This window comes from Balaenoptera physalus, assembly GCF_965194825.1.
Source record: "Balaenoptera physalus genome assembly, chromosome: 1".
In the NCBI taxonomy this organism is placed as follows: Eukaryota; Metazoa; Chordata; class Mammalia; order Artiodactyla; family Balaenopteridae; genus Balaenoptera; species Balaenoptera physalus.
The window spans coordinates 122,011,097-122,024,873 of NC_138882.1; the positions used below are offsets into that span (position 1 = coordinate 122,011,097).

General features: G+C 42.9%; 1 protein-coding gene across 2 annotated transcripts in view; it reads left to right on the forward strand.

The window, feature by feature from the left end:
- LPAR3 (lysophosphatidic acid receptor 3) overlaps window positions 1–1,637 on the forward strand; it is a 93,132-nt gene extending 91,495 nt beyond the window's left edge. The window contains exon 5 of one of the 2 annotated variants that reach the window (XR_014260907.1): window positions 1,317–1,637. The gene's annotated coding sequence lies outside the window, so the exon portion shown is untranslated. Of the gene's footprint in view, window positions 1–572; window positions 980–1,316 lie in introns of those variants that run through there. The other variant, XR_014260908.1, reaches the window with a different exon arrangement.
- The last annotated feature ends 12,140 nt before the right edge of the window (window positions 1,638–13,777 follow it).

The following is a 13,777-nucleotide window of genomic DNA, read 5'->3' on the forward strand; positions in this document are numbered from 1 at the left end:
ATAAACAGTTTACATACTGATACACAATGCAGTATATAAGAGATTCAGCAGATTGTGATGTGACTTTTTAATTCCTCCTTTCTAAGGATCTGATATAGCCTTTAATCCTCCCTTTGCTACTTCTTTCATTCATGATGCGTTTATGCGTTCCGCGCACAAATATTTACTGAGGATAACTCTGTGCTGGTCAGTGGGTCAAGCACTGGGACTACACAGTGAGCAGAACAGAGCTGCTTGCAGTCCTGGGGCTTATTAGTTGCACAGCTGGTTGGAATCTCTTCTGTATGTCCTGTCAACCCCCATACTACTCCCTTGCTGTTTGTGCTATGCTGGAAGGTCCTACTCTTGTTTTAGTGGTCTCAGTATTCTTTGTAGTCTTTACCCATTGCTTAGGCACTTGCTTCAAGAAGAGTCTTTAGATATTGAGTCTTCATCAATTACATTTTATGGAAGGCTTTCTTCCCTCCAGCAAGCTCCTTCCCATGGGACTAGGCAAGTGATTTTGCAACTAATAGCCTCTTTAATCTGAATGTTCTTTGTGATCTCTTTTCTGTGTTTTCTCTGAGGAGCAGGGGAGATTGGAGGGCCCTTTGATGGTCAGAAAATCTTATGGCTTGGAACATGAGCTTAAAGTGGATCCTGCATTGAGTAACACCCAGACACTATGAAAGCAAGATGGTGGGATGCCCTATCTAACCGACTCTAATAGCTGCTATTTAGCTGTGCGATGGGGTGCAGTAATCACCAACAGAAGCACAGCGAGAGCAGCAAGGAGAAAGCCCAGCCACAAGCAGTTGGGTGCATCTCAAAGAGGCCAGGAAGGATCAGCACCTGATGCCCCAGCCCAGCCTACAGCTGCTGATGATATTTTAGCCAAAGCTTTGGGTCCACCAGGTAGAATTATAAATCATGACCGACTTGCTTTAAAGTTTGTTTGTGTTTTAAAAATAAAACAATAAAATGAGCAGTCATGAACCTATCTCCCAACTTAAGAAATAGAATGTTATAAATATCATTGAAACTCCCTGTGAGTAGGGTTGCCAGATTTAGCTAAAAACAAACAACAATGAAAAAGGACACCTAATTAATGTTCTTTTTATTCTTTTTTTTTCTAATTAACTTTAAATTTCAGATAAGCAATAGATAATTTTTAGTGTAAGTACACCCCATGCAATATCTGGGATATACTTACACTAAAAACGTTATTCATTGTTTAAATTCAAAGTTATTTGGGCCCCTGTGTTTTATCTGGTAACACTACCTGTGTTTAGTCGACCCCATTATATCACAGCATTGCCAACACTTAAAATTTTCAGACTTTAAATTTGTACCGGGCTTCCCTGGTGGCGCAGTGGTTGGCAGTCTGCCTGCCAATGCAGGGGACACAGGTTTGAGCCCTGGTCTGGGAAGATCCCACATGCCGCGGGGCAACTGGGCCCGTGAGCCACAACTACTGAGCCTGCGCATCTGGAGCTTGTGCTCCGCAACAAGAGAGGCCGCAACAGTGAGAGGCCCGCGCACCGCGATGAAGAGTGGCCCCCACTCGCCGCAACTAGAGAAAGCCCTCACACAGAAACAAAGACCCAACACAGCCAAAAATAAATAAATAAAGAAGCTTTCATTTAAAAAAAAAAAAATTTGTACCACTCTAGTAGTTGTAAAAATATCTCTCGTGATTTTATTTTGCTTTTCCTTGATTACTAATGGAATTAAACTACATCTTGTGTATTGGTTGGCCATTCATGTTTCCTCTTCTGTGAAAAGCCTTTTCATCCCTGTTGCTCATTTTCTATTGGGTTGTTTTTAATTTTTCTTACTGATTTTTAGGAGTTCTTCATGGATTCTGTTAATTATATGCGTGGCAAATATGCCCTCTCAATTTTGGCTTGTCTTTTCACTCTCTTTATGTTGTCTTTCATTAAAAAGAAATTCATAATTTGAGTTTTTAAATTTATCAATCTTTTCCTTTATGATTTGTATTTTCTGCATCTTGTTTAGAAAATACTTCCTTACCCAAGGTCATAAAATATTCTTCTATGTTGATATATAAAAATTTTTAAAGTGTTTTCTTTCACATTGAAAGTTTATTTTACCTGGACTTTATTTTATATATGATGTGAGGGAGGAATCCAGAATCATTTTTTTTCTGATGTGGATAAACACTTATTCCCACACTATTTATTAAACCGTCATTTCCACCACCCCCCTACCCCCAACACACACTGCTCGGCAGTGCCAGTGAATCATCTTTATATATTTATGGTTCCACTTCTGGGCTCACTATTCTTTCCTTTGGTCTATTTGTCCATCCATGTTCCAATACCACATTGCCTGATGTACATAGATTTATGAATCTTGCTATTGACATTTGCCAGGGCAACCCTCACCCCCATTCCATCACATACACACCCTTGTTCTTATTCCTCCAAAGTATATTGACTGTTTGTGAGCCTTAGCTCTTCCATGTAAAATTTAGAATCAGATTAATAATGTCTATAATAAACTATTGAGATATTGGTTGGAATTGCATTAAATTTGGGGAGAGTTGACATATTTATGATATTAAGTTTTCCTACCTATGGGCATGGTATATCTCTTTATTAGTTTAGGTCTTCTTTAATGTTTTTCAATAAAATTTTTCTTCATAAAGGTCTTGCCCGTATAGTTTTATTTCTATTGTAATGGTATCTTTCTTTTTTATTTTGGCTGCACTGGGTCTTCGTTGCTGCACACGGGCTTTTCTCTAGTTGCAGTGAGCGGGGGCTACTCTTCGTTGCGGTGCTCGGGCTTCTCATTGCAGTGGCTACTCTTGTTGTGGAGCATGAGCTCTAGGGCACACGGGCTTCAGTAGATGTGGTGCGTGGGCTCAGTAGTTGTGGCTCGCAGGCTCTAGAGTGCAGCCTCAGTAGTTGTGGCGGACAGGCTTAGTTGCTCCGGCATGTGGGAGCTTCCAGACCAGGGATCGAACCCGGGTCCCCTGCATTGGCAGGCGGATTCTTAACCACTGTGCCACCAGGGAAGTCCCTGTAATGTTATCTTTTAAAAGTTATATTACTATAATTTTTATGGCTGCTGTATGGAAAGGCAATTGGTTTTTGTTTACTCAGCCACTTTGCTAAATTCCCTTCTTAATCCTAATAACTAGACAATAGATTCTTTTGGATATTCTCTATAGGCAGTCATAGCATCTGCTTAATGATGGTACAGTCTTATAATGACTATTTTATTTCTTCTTTGCAATTTGAATACCTTTTATTTATTTTCCCTTTTAAATTTTACTAATGAATCATGAGAATAATGTTGAATAGAATGATAGCATCTTCAGCTTGTTCTTAATTTTAAAGGGAATGCTTTTAAATTTTACCATGAAGAATGATATTTTCCATGTCTTTTGTTTTAGCTTTCAATTAAGAAGTTACCTTCTTAATTATAATTTGCAGGGTTTCTATCACAAATTAGGTTGCTTTTTCTGAATCTTTTGAGATGATCAAATGGTTTTCCTTCTCTAATGTGTTAATATAATGAATTATGTTATTTTAATGATGTTAACCCAACTTTGCTTTCCTGGTATAAACCCAGCTTGGTATGATGGAGTGTCTTTTTCATATTCTTCTGGATTTGGTTGATAATAGTTTGTTAGAATAGTTTGCTTTTGCAACTTTGGTTATGAGTAAGAGTGACCTATAAAGTTTTCTTTCCAGTCATATTTTATTTGATTTTAGGATCAATGTTATACTAATCTCACAGGATAGATTGGAAGAATTTAAGATTGGTGCAAGAAGATGCTCAATTAAGTGTCAATTGAAGCACCAAGATTCAAAAGATATAAACTTCCAAAGTGAGATGATAGGCCAAGAGAGACTTTTCAAAGGAAATAGCCAGGAATTAGTTCCTTGACATCAACTCCTCATCCTCTGAAGCATGTAAATGGCTTGAGAGAGTGGAGTTTGATGGAGGTATCTCAATAAGATTTTTCAATTTTTTCCTTTGGAAAGTGTTACTGGTATGAATTGAGCCAATTGAGAAGGGATTCAATAGTTCCCCTTGGAGAACTCCATATGAGTCCCCTGCAGCTAGGCAGGTCCAGTGGACTTGTGTCTGGCTCCTACCTAGAACACGGAAGGCAAGATCAGAGCTGGCTAGAGTGAAAGAAAGGTGCTGCTGGGCTTGAATCAGCTTGTATTCCCCAAATTTGCCTGGGCAAAGAATACATGAGTCTTTCCTTGGCTCATATACAGCCAGGTATGCACAAAAGAGCTGGCACGGGGTCCTCCCAGGTTGTTTCAAATAGAGCCAGGTCAGCTGGAAGGTGAATAGGTTTCATTACAGGGGAAGCTGGAGGTGGATGCTGGGGTAGGGAGGTTTGGGGCAATAAATGGGTGTTAATAAGCAACTTCTAGAATGCAATGCATTTGTTCAGATCAAACGAAATCAGCAGTGGTGTGGTAAGAAAATAGGTTCTCCACAGGTCACAGGAAAGCGCTCCATGAGAGAAAGAACCAGCTTCGAATACCCAGCAGGTCCACAGGGAGCAGAACACTCTAATAACAGTACCAGTTCAGTAAAGACTTTCTCTTCCCCTTCCTTCTCCATCTTCCAAAACTGGACAGGATCAGAAACAACGCTGAGTGAATGGGCAGTGCAGTGAGGGATGGCGGGGGGAGGGTGTCAGTCCTTAAGTTATTCTCCTTCAGCTCCAAGCCCACCCTTTCATCCTCTGCTCTGTGACGTTGGGGCCGCAGCCCTGCAAACCACACCTGTGCTTTACCAGTTGTTCCCTGTTGGATTCTGCCAATCGCGGTGCTAGAGGGAGACTGGAAGACTGGAGGAACAGAAGAGATGTGCCCTCCCTGCTTCTCTCCTGTGGACTTCTGTCGGCTCCTGGTCCTCGTGAGTGTCGCTCCAGCACCACTTCTTCACCCCTGCAGTGGCAGTTCCTTCCACAGCACCAGCCAATCCCGTCTGCACTTTCTACAAAACTTGCAGGACCAGACTCGTCGTATCCACTCCTTCACTCTGAAACATGACTGCGTCTTGGCCAGCCACCTCCTCTTCGGAGTCTGGGTTCTGACCTCATGGGCTCCTTCCTCTGAGCTCAGAGACACCAGCACCAGCCAAGTATCACTTCCTCCTCAGGAGCCAGAGTTTCAGCTCTGCGGGGTCCCTTGTCTATGCTTTGAAGCCTTAAGAATATTAACCTCATCCTTTTATTCCTTCAGCCCTGGAGATGGTAGCTGCTTCTTGAAATTGCTACATTTATGATACCTTAGAATTCTCTTCTTGTCTCTTCAGTTGCCTGGTTAGTAACTTTACGTTTAGTTAATAATTCTTTATATTAACTTCTTTCTCAAATAACTGGTATGTTTTTTGTCTCCTTGATTGGACCCTGACTGATGAGGGAGGGATGATTGAGAAGGTGGAAGAGAGAAGAGAAAACTCTGACTCCATCTCCTGCCCCCCAGTAGGTGGTCAGCCAGCCACAGCCCCTAGCTGGGGGAAAAGAAGGTGGAGTGAAGTCTTAACTTTTAAATTGAAAGCCTAGCTTATTATATTGTACTGGGCATTTTAAGTTACTAATTTGATTCAGGGTTTATGTCTAAAAGTAAATATAAGCATTTCTATTATTCAGTAATAACCATAAAAGTCTGAGTTTTCATCCAATGGCAGGGCGAGAAGATTTAAAGGGACAGTAGGAGGCAACAATATGATCACCTTCTCAATTACATCCTGTGCATCCTGCATATTTAACATACTGGTCGTAATCTGAGGCTGTAATTAAAATGTCTCCTAGAACTCACAAATAGAACTCTGGAAACCTAAGATTTCTTTTGTGGGAAGATGTTTTACTACTGATTATGCTTTCTAGTTCTTATTTAGTCAACTTTGGTAAGTTATATTTTTCTAGGATTTTTTCCATTTGAAATGCACATTTTCCAACTTACTGGCATAAGGTTTTCTATCTTATATTTCTATTATCCTTTTGATCTCTGTGTGTTCTCCCTTTTCACTCCTAATATTATTTGTACCTTCTCTCTCTATATTTTTAAAATTTCCTTAATCAGTCCTTCCAGGGGTTAGTCTCTTCAAAGAGCCAGTCTTTGGCTTTGTTGATCATCTTAATTGTATCTATTATCTGTTTCTTTCGTTTAAGGTTGTTTCCTTCTTTTTACTTTCTTTGGGAATATTCTGTTGTTTCGTTTCTCCCTTCTCATGGTTGATGCTTCGCTTATTAATTTTAAGCCTTTCTTCTTTTACCAAATAAACATTTAAAGCTGTTTTCTCCTATGTGTACTTTGGAGAACTCATCATTATCCTCTGTCATGGCCGCTTTTCTGTGACCTGAGTGAATTCACTGCATACCGTAAATTTTGAGTGCAGTGTCATGCGATTCTTGCTCTTCACACTTTCTGATTTCATGTTGACCCCCAAGTTAGTAAGTAATGTGTTTTTGCTCTTTTAAAACTCTTTCTTGAAGCATAATGTAGAAGATGTAAACATATATTCATATAGCACAGAGAAGTGTGCACATAATAGCTTGAAAAAGTTTCAGAAACGGTACACACCCATGTTTCCACAGATTAGGATTTAAACAGAGATAACGAGCACTTCTTTACTGAGGTGGGAATTCGCATAACATAATGTTAGCCATATTGAAGCGTGCAGTTAGGTACATTCACAATGTTGTGCAACCACCAGCTCTATCGAGTTCCAACACATTTTGATCACCCCAGAGAAAACCCCATCCCCATTTAGCAGCCACTGCCCATTCCTCTCTCCTCTCAGGCCCGGCAACCACAATCTGCTTTCTGTCTCTGGATCTTTAAGTAATGTGCTTTTAAATGTCTAAATGTATGGAGGTTGTAAGTTGTAATTTTTTTCTGCTTTCTAACTTGACGATGGTACAGTCTTATAATACTGATTCTTTAAACATTTTTGAGATTTGATATTTGCTTTAAGCCTTAATTCAACATCAGTTTTCGTAAATGTAATGTGTGATTTTGGAAAGAATGTATACTTTCCAGTGGTTGAGTGCAGTGCTCTGTATAAGTTCTTTACATCAAACTTGTTAATCATGTTGTTCAAAATCTTTTTAGCTTGACTGAATGTTTTTGGCTGTTTGATCTATTAGTTACTAAGAAAAAAGTGTTAAATCTCCCACTCTGATCATGGATTTGTCAATTACTCCTTGAAATACTGTCAGTTTTTGCTTTAGTGATAGACTTTTCAGATAACACAGAGAGGCACTAATCAAAGCAGAAACTTCAAATGTGCTACATTTGCAAAAAGATTATCAGCTGGCTCAGTCTTTTCTGCCATATTAACCCAATTTAGTCAGTCTTTCCAGAATAAGGTGGCCCTTGCTCTATCTCCTGCCCCCTCTCTTTTCTTTCCTCCCATTCCAACAATACATACACTTAAAATCCAAAGAATGGTCTAAGAAGGTGTGGAATAAAAATACTGTAGACCAAGTATCTCAAGATTAGATATCCAGCTATCCAATAAGGGAATTCCTTATTTCATTTAGCAATACAGCTGAAAATATCTTTAAAATTATTGTTTCACTAACTACCATACAACCTTATAGTTTTTCATTTTCTGCAAGGGTCACTGGGCACCAAGGACAGTACTGGACTGAGGGTAGACCAAGCACTATTGGCATCTCATGTCTGTGTGGTCTCCAGTGTTTGTGCTGCTTCTTCATCAGGCAGTGAAGGATGAATTGTGATTCGGTCCACTAGCAGGGAAAGCCTCTATCATCCCACCACTGAATTCACTCTGTGTTTATTTGCTACCTTAGCCAGAACAGGAAAGAGAAGCATAGGTAGTGAATGGTTGGGCTGGGTCCAGCATCTTTATTCCTCGTTACCTTCTACATCTAATACAATTGCTAACTGAAATAATTACTGTCTTTACCTGGTAGCGACATTCTATTTTGCTTATAAGACAGGCTGACGGATGTGATTTGAAAAAAGCAGCAAACATCTTTCACTGAGCTTGGATTCATTTCCCTTAGCAGATGATTTCAGTAACTTCATATCATTTTTAATCTGGCAGGTCAAGGAAAGCCAAGTTTTGAGAGAAATAAAGCTTGTTCCTTGGAGTGGAACAATGCCACGGAAGGTGAAACAACTTCATTTTCCATGCAGATGTGGGTGCCCTTCTAGTTTTTGCAGGGAGAGGTGCCTGGATTTGCTCCGATCAACTTGTGGTGCTCATACTAATTGGTTGTTTGAAATGGGCTGCCCAGCTGGCAGCTGTTTGAGCCGCCAGAATGGCCCTGGGGTTGCTGAGTCATTTCTTTCCCGAAGACTGAATGGCCTATTATTTGAAAGGGAAGATGGAGCCAACCCAGTTTGTCCCAGCTTGCTGTGGGTGACCTAGGGAGGGGGCCGCCTCTCCAGTTTGGCTCTTGAACTGTGAAGAAGTCATTTGCATCTTAGCACAAGAAACAGCCTGTGGAGCTGGTGCTACCTCTGGTTCCCTGGAGCCTGGAGGGCAGAGAAGGTCATCAATTCTGCTGGGCCAATGTACAGTGTGAGAAGGAGACCCATAGATGAGTCAGGGTGTGCAAACCGGGCAGCTGGCGTGGTTTATAATATTTGGGGTTCTTTACCCCAGGACCCTTGTCTTGCTCATTTTTCTGAGCTGAGAAGTAATGGCAAAGAAAAGGACCGTGGAGCAGATAATGACTTGCCAGGTATTGTGGTGATGAACACTCTAATATTCATTTATAGAGCCCTGTATGCATCTAGTCCATCTACATGTATTTGTTGAACATCTATTATGTGCCAGGAATGGTACTGAGTTCTGTGAGCGATATAAAAACAGAAGTCCAACAAGATGTCTACCCTCAAACTCCTTATAGTCTAATCAGGGGCCCAAGACATAAATACAAAACATTAAAGAACAATACAATAGTTAAATGAGGCCAAAGTAATCAACATTAAAAAAAAAATGCCAAACTCATTTCTCACAGTTGATAAATCTCTCTCAACCCCCAGAGGTAGACAAATGACTTGACTCTTCAGCAGAACTTTCTGTGTGAATAATAATGAACAGAGGCAACATTCTTGAGGGCTTACTATAGATAGAACATTTCTAAGCCCCTTACCATTATTTTATTTAATCTTCAGAAAAATCACTAAAATGTAACAAAAATCTTAAAGAGTGAGGCACGATTCAGGTTTAAAACTAGATACTGCAGTAAACACCACTCCTTTGAATTTCAGCCTTGGCCCGATTTGTGTCAAAGCCTGGAACAAAAATTCTTTATGCTGTCACATGTTACATCTGAGAAGTTGATCCAGGTCCAGGCTGTAATGTTGTGATATAGACCCATAAGTGTACAAATAGGCCCGTGACACTGTGTCGTAGGGGTTAAGGGCAGAAGGCAGGAACAAACCTTGGTTAATAGGACAGCTTTATGGAGGAGAAAGCCTTTCGATACAATTCAAATGTTCTACTTACAGATTAGGAACTGAGGTAGAGATTGAAAGTTTCAACCTATGAACTTTCAACCAAGCATCTCAAGATTAGATATCCAGCTATCAAATTGTTTAACAAAGGAGCAACTTGGTTCTCATATGGCTGGGGCGCAGCTCCTTACGATACCAGAGTATAAAACTGTGATCTTTACAGCCTTACTCTTCAGCGTTCTCTGGGGTCTTCCTCTGGGGTAGCGGAATACTGCGCGAATAAGATGTAATACCAACCACGTCACCCCTTTGCTTCAAACTCTTGTAGGATAAGGTCTACAGATAAGGGCCTGGCACTCAAGGCCCTGCTCAGATTCAGGGCTTTAGCCCCTCTTCAGTGCCATCCCCCAGTGTGGCACAGAGTTCATGCTCTGGCAGCATCCATAGGCTTTTGCCACCTTGCCATCAGCCAGCTCAGTGGGCATGCAGAGCACCTACTGTGGGTCACGGACTGTGCTCACCTTGGTGGCAGATGCCATGATGTCCCCTGCCCATGTCGGGAATGCCCACCCACTGCCCATTGCCTGGGCCCTGCTACGTGTCCTTGACAACCAAGCCTACGTTGCATCCCCTCCAGGGAACCTAGGTTGGGTGACATATTCTCCTCTGTGCTCTCATTTGTTGGTGTTGTGTTTCTGGGTGTGGCTTAATCCCTTAGACTGTACGTTCCTTAAGGGTAGAGACTCATCCATGTTGTATCCCTAGCGCTTGTCATCGAGCTTGGCACATAGTAGGTGCTCAATAGGTGTTTGAACTTAAAAGGAAAGGCTGGTGGGGACACACGTGAGAGTCTTATATTCAAGGTCATCGGGAAGGTAGGGTAAAATGGGGCAGTGCACGTGTTAAGTGACTGAATGATTACTTTCCCTGGGGAGGAAACATGTGCGCAGATTCCTTGGCATTCCTTTTCTGTGCAGGGGGATCTCTGCTTTCGGTGGGCTGATCATCATCTCCACTGCAAGCATGTCCTACTCTAGAGGGGAGGGTGTAGACCTCAGCCCAGCCCTCTGCCCCTTGCAGTGGGGGAGGGTAAAAATGCGAGCAGGTGTTACTGACCTAACGGGATCCAAGATGAGGATGGGGAACTAGGAAGGATGGAAGTTTGAGTCGCAGTCCAAGATGCTGTGACTGGTTATGGGATGACTTGCATGGCAGTTATGGTCAGGAAGCCCTGTGTGGAAGACTGGAGGGACAGAGGCCCCAAATCCTGTGGCCACTCTCTGCCAGTGGCCACCAACAGCACAACAAGAATAATAAACACTGGTAGAGGGCTTTACTATCCACGAGGCATTGTTCTAAGCCTTTTCTATAGTCATGTAATGGGACTAGCTGGGGAAGAAGGGGTCCCGGTCTACAAAGGGGTCCTCTGAAATGTGCTGACTTCATAGAGAAGAGGGAATTGGTGCGGTTTCAAGCACCTCCTCAGAAGAGGTCAAGATCAGAGCGAGGAAGAGTACATGTAATCCTGAGGTTGGCCTTGAAGAATTAGAGAAACCACCAGCCTGTGCCCCCAACCTGGCCCAGCAGCCAGGCCTCCGGTAGGGGGATCCTTTGGGGGCCCGGCTTTCTCTCGTAGCCTTTTCGGCTGCCCATCCCGATGAGCTCAGAGCGGCCCCTTTGGAGTGGCCCTGCCAAGCTCTGGACGCCCCCAGACCGCCCCCCGCCACCCCGAACCTGCCTGTCAGGATCGGGCTCCCTGCTGGGAGGAATATAAATATGGATGGAGCATGGCATCTTCAAACATCGCACAAGAGCAGAGGGACAGCCAGTTCCAAATGATAATATTTGAAAAGCCACAGGGAGCCTCTGTTGCTGTCGAGTTAGAATTGCTCGTCTTTCATGTGATTAAAGAAGGCCTCATGCGGTTTTTTTCTTTTCCTTAGAGACATACCAGGGTGTCTCCTCTCCTGCTACAGCGCTGAATGGTTTTTAAGGTTTCTAAGTAGACTGCATTTACATTTGCTACTCGTTCTCTAAATGAAAGGCAGGCTGGAACACATTCATGAGCATCCTGATTACTGCAGCCCTTGAGAAATTAATTAACGACAATGCAGTGTGCACTTAACATTCCTCCTGCTTCCCAAGATGAGTCGGAGAGCCCAGGAGCTGCATCCAACCCCAACCGAGAGCCGCCACACACGTCTTCAGCCAAGGGTCTGCTTTTCCTGGGCACATTTTGAGTTGCTTTTCCTAGAGAATGCTATTCCCTGGATAATTCAGTGATAGTGTCTTTCTCATGGCCTGGAGTTTTCCCCCTAAACTAGGTGGTCTTAGCTGGAAGAGCCTTTAGTTTGTCTCGTTTCTTTTCCTTCTTCTTGTTTTTTGTTTATTTTTGTTTGTTTGTTTGTTTTTAGAAACCAGTATTAAGCACCAGCACTTACCTGGTCTTTCCCTTATAAAATAACCCACACTTAAATGGTGCTTATTTTGTCAGGGACTCTGTGTGTACATGTGTACACATTTATTTATTCAATCTCACAGTAACTCTGGGGTAGGTGCTGTTATTATCCGTGTTTTATAAAGAGTGAAATAAAGGAACAGAGCTGTCAATTAAGTCACTTAAGATCACACAGCTAGTAAGTGGCAGAGTCAGAATCTGAACTCAGGGGACTGGCTCAGAAGCCATGCCTTAACAACTAATCACATCTACACCTACCCACACATTTGTATTTTGGGTCAAGTTTTTAAAATCCAAAATGTGTTTATTGAGGTGGTTTCTTCTTTATCTTGATTCGGGGTGCTTTCTGTGCTGCTTCTGCCCGAAGGGACATCCTTCAATGACCTTGTTTTGCCTCCCAAACTACTGTTTGAGCATGGATAAATACCGGGTAATTTTATAGCGTCCAGGCATTTCACATCCAGAGACAGGAGTTGGGCTCTGCACCAGGAGTTTTGTTTGTGTTTTTTTCTTCTCTTCTGGGGAGGGATGAAGGAGATCCTTCATAAGAAGCATATTCTCAGGCTGAAGAGGGTGGAAGGAAGTTGACATTTTTTAGAAGAGAATCCCGGGGCTCAGAGAGGACTATTATCTGCTCAGGGTCATGCAGATTGGTTTCTGCTGTTGTTGTCTTCTGTGTGTGTGTGTGTGTGTATGTGTTTTCTTGGTCTGACTCTGCAAAACTACAAACTGGCTGATTCCAAATTGCTGTTCTTTCCGCCACACTGCACTGTGTCCATGTGGTTCTACTGGATGAAGCATTCGCTGAGATGGCTACACTTTACACTTATTTCTGATCTCAGGGCTAATGTAAGAATGAAGCAACCTTACAAGTGTGAATCCCAGAGGCCAGGTTCTTAGAAGAGTTGTGCAACTTTTTGGCACCCCCAGGAAGCCCTGAAATAAAGCTGAGGACCAGAGTAGCGTTCGCGGTCATCCTGGTAGCAGTCACATTTACCTCGTAAAAACAGAGAAGCAGCAAAGACTCAGCAAGACACCTCCAGAAGTAGCTTCAGTTGGACAGTGTTTCCAGGTAAGAGAAAGAAAACAATCCTAAAAGAAAGCGATTTGCACGAAGAGCGACGCGTCTTCCAGGCGACACGCAGCCTCAGAAACCTTCTTTCCCGCGCACAAAGCACTGTGGGCCTGGCAGCACCCTCCACGAGCTGTTTCACCATCTATAAGATGGGAGAGTAATTGTACCAGTGTCATAGGACTTTTGTGACAATTAAGACGATATATGTAAGGAGCACACAAGGTGTAACATACACAATAAGCACTTAATAGTAGTAGCCATTCTTAGCATCCGTCGTGCTTTTTGCCAGATTCTCCCTTCTTCTAAGCACCCACTGGTCCCTCTGAAATGCTCTCCACTCAGGATTCTGCTCAAAGGGCAGCTCATTAGCAGACCTTCCCTGACCACCCCACCCAGGGGAGCTCGTGTCCTCCCACCTTGCTTTACGCTTTTCCCGGTGTGGTTGACTCTCAGATGCTAGGTTATACAGCCAGGTGTTTGTTTGTTGATTGGCTGTCGCCTTCCCAAGAACATTAGCGCCGTGATGACAGCAATTGTGTCGGGTTCACTACTGGATTCTTGGTGGCTAGACCAGTGTCTGCCATTTGGGGGGGTACCAAGTCAGTGCTTCCTGAAGGCACATGAGTACCAGGCGTCTCTTCTGAGTAGATTCTGATTCTATACAATGGCACAGCCTAAAAGTGGGCGTCGGGCACAGGAGCTGTTGTGGACCTGGGACAAGCCTTGGGTTTCAGGGTGACAGCAGAGTGCCCGGGAGGCCTGACCCTCTGAGGCGCTGAGATGTGCTCCAGGGAGCCCTACACCCCGAAGTGCCCAGCAAACTCTGCC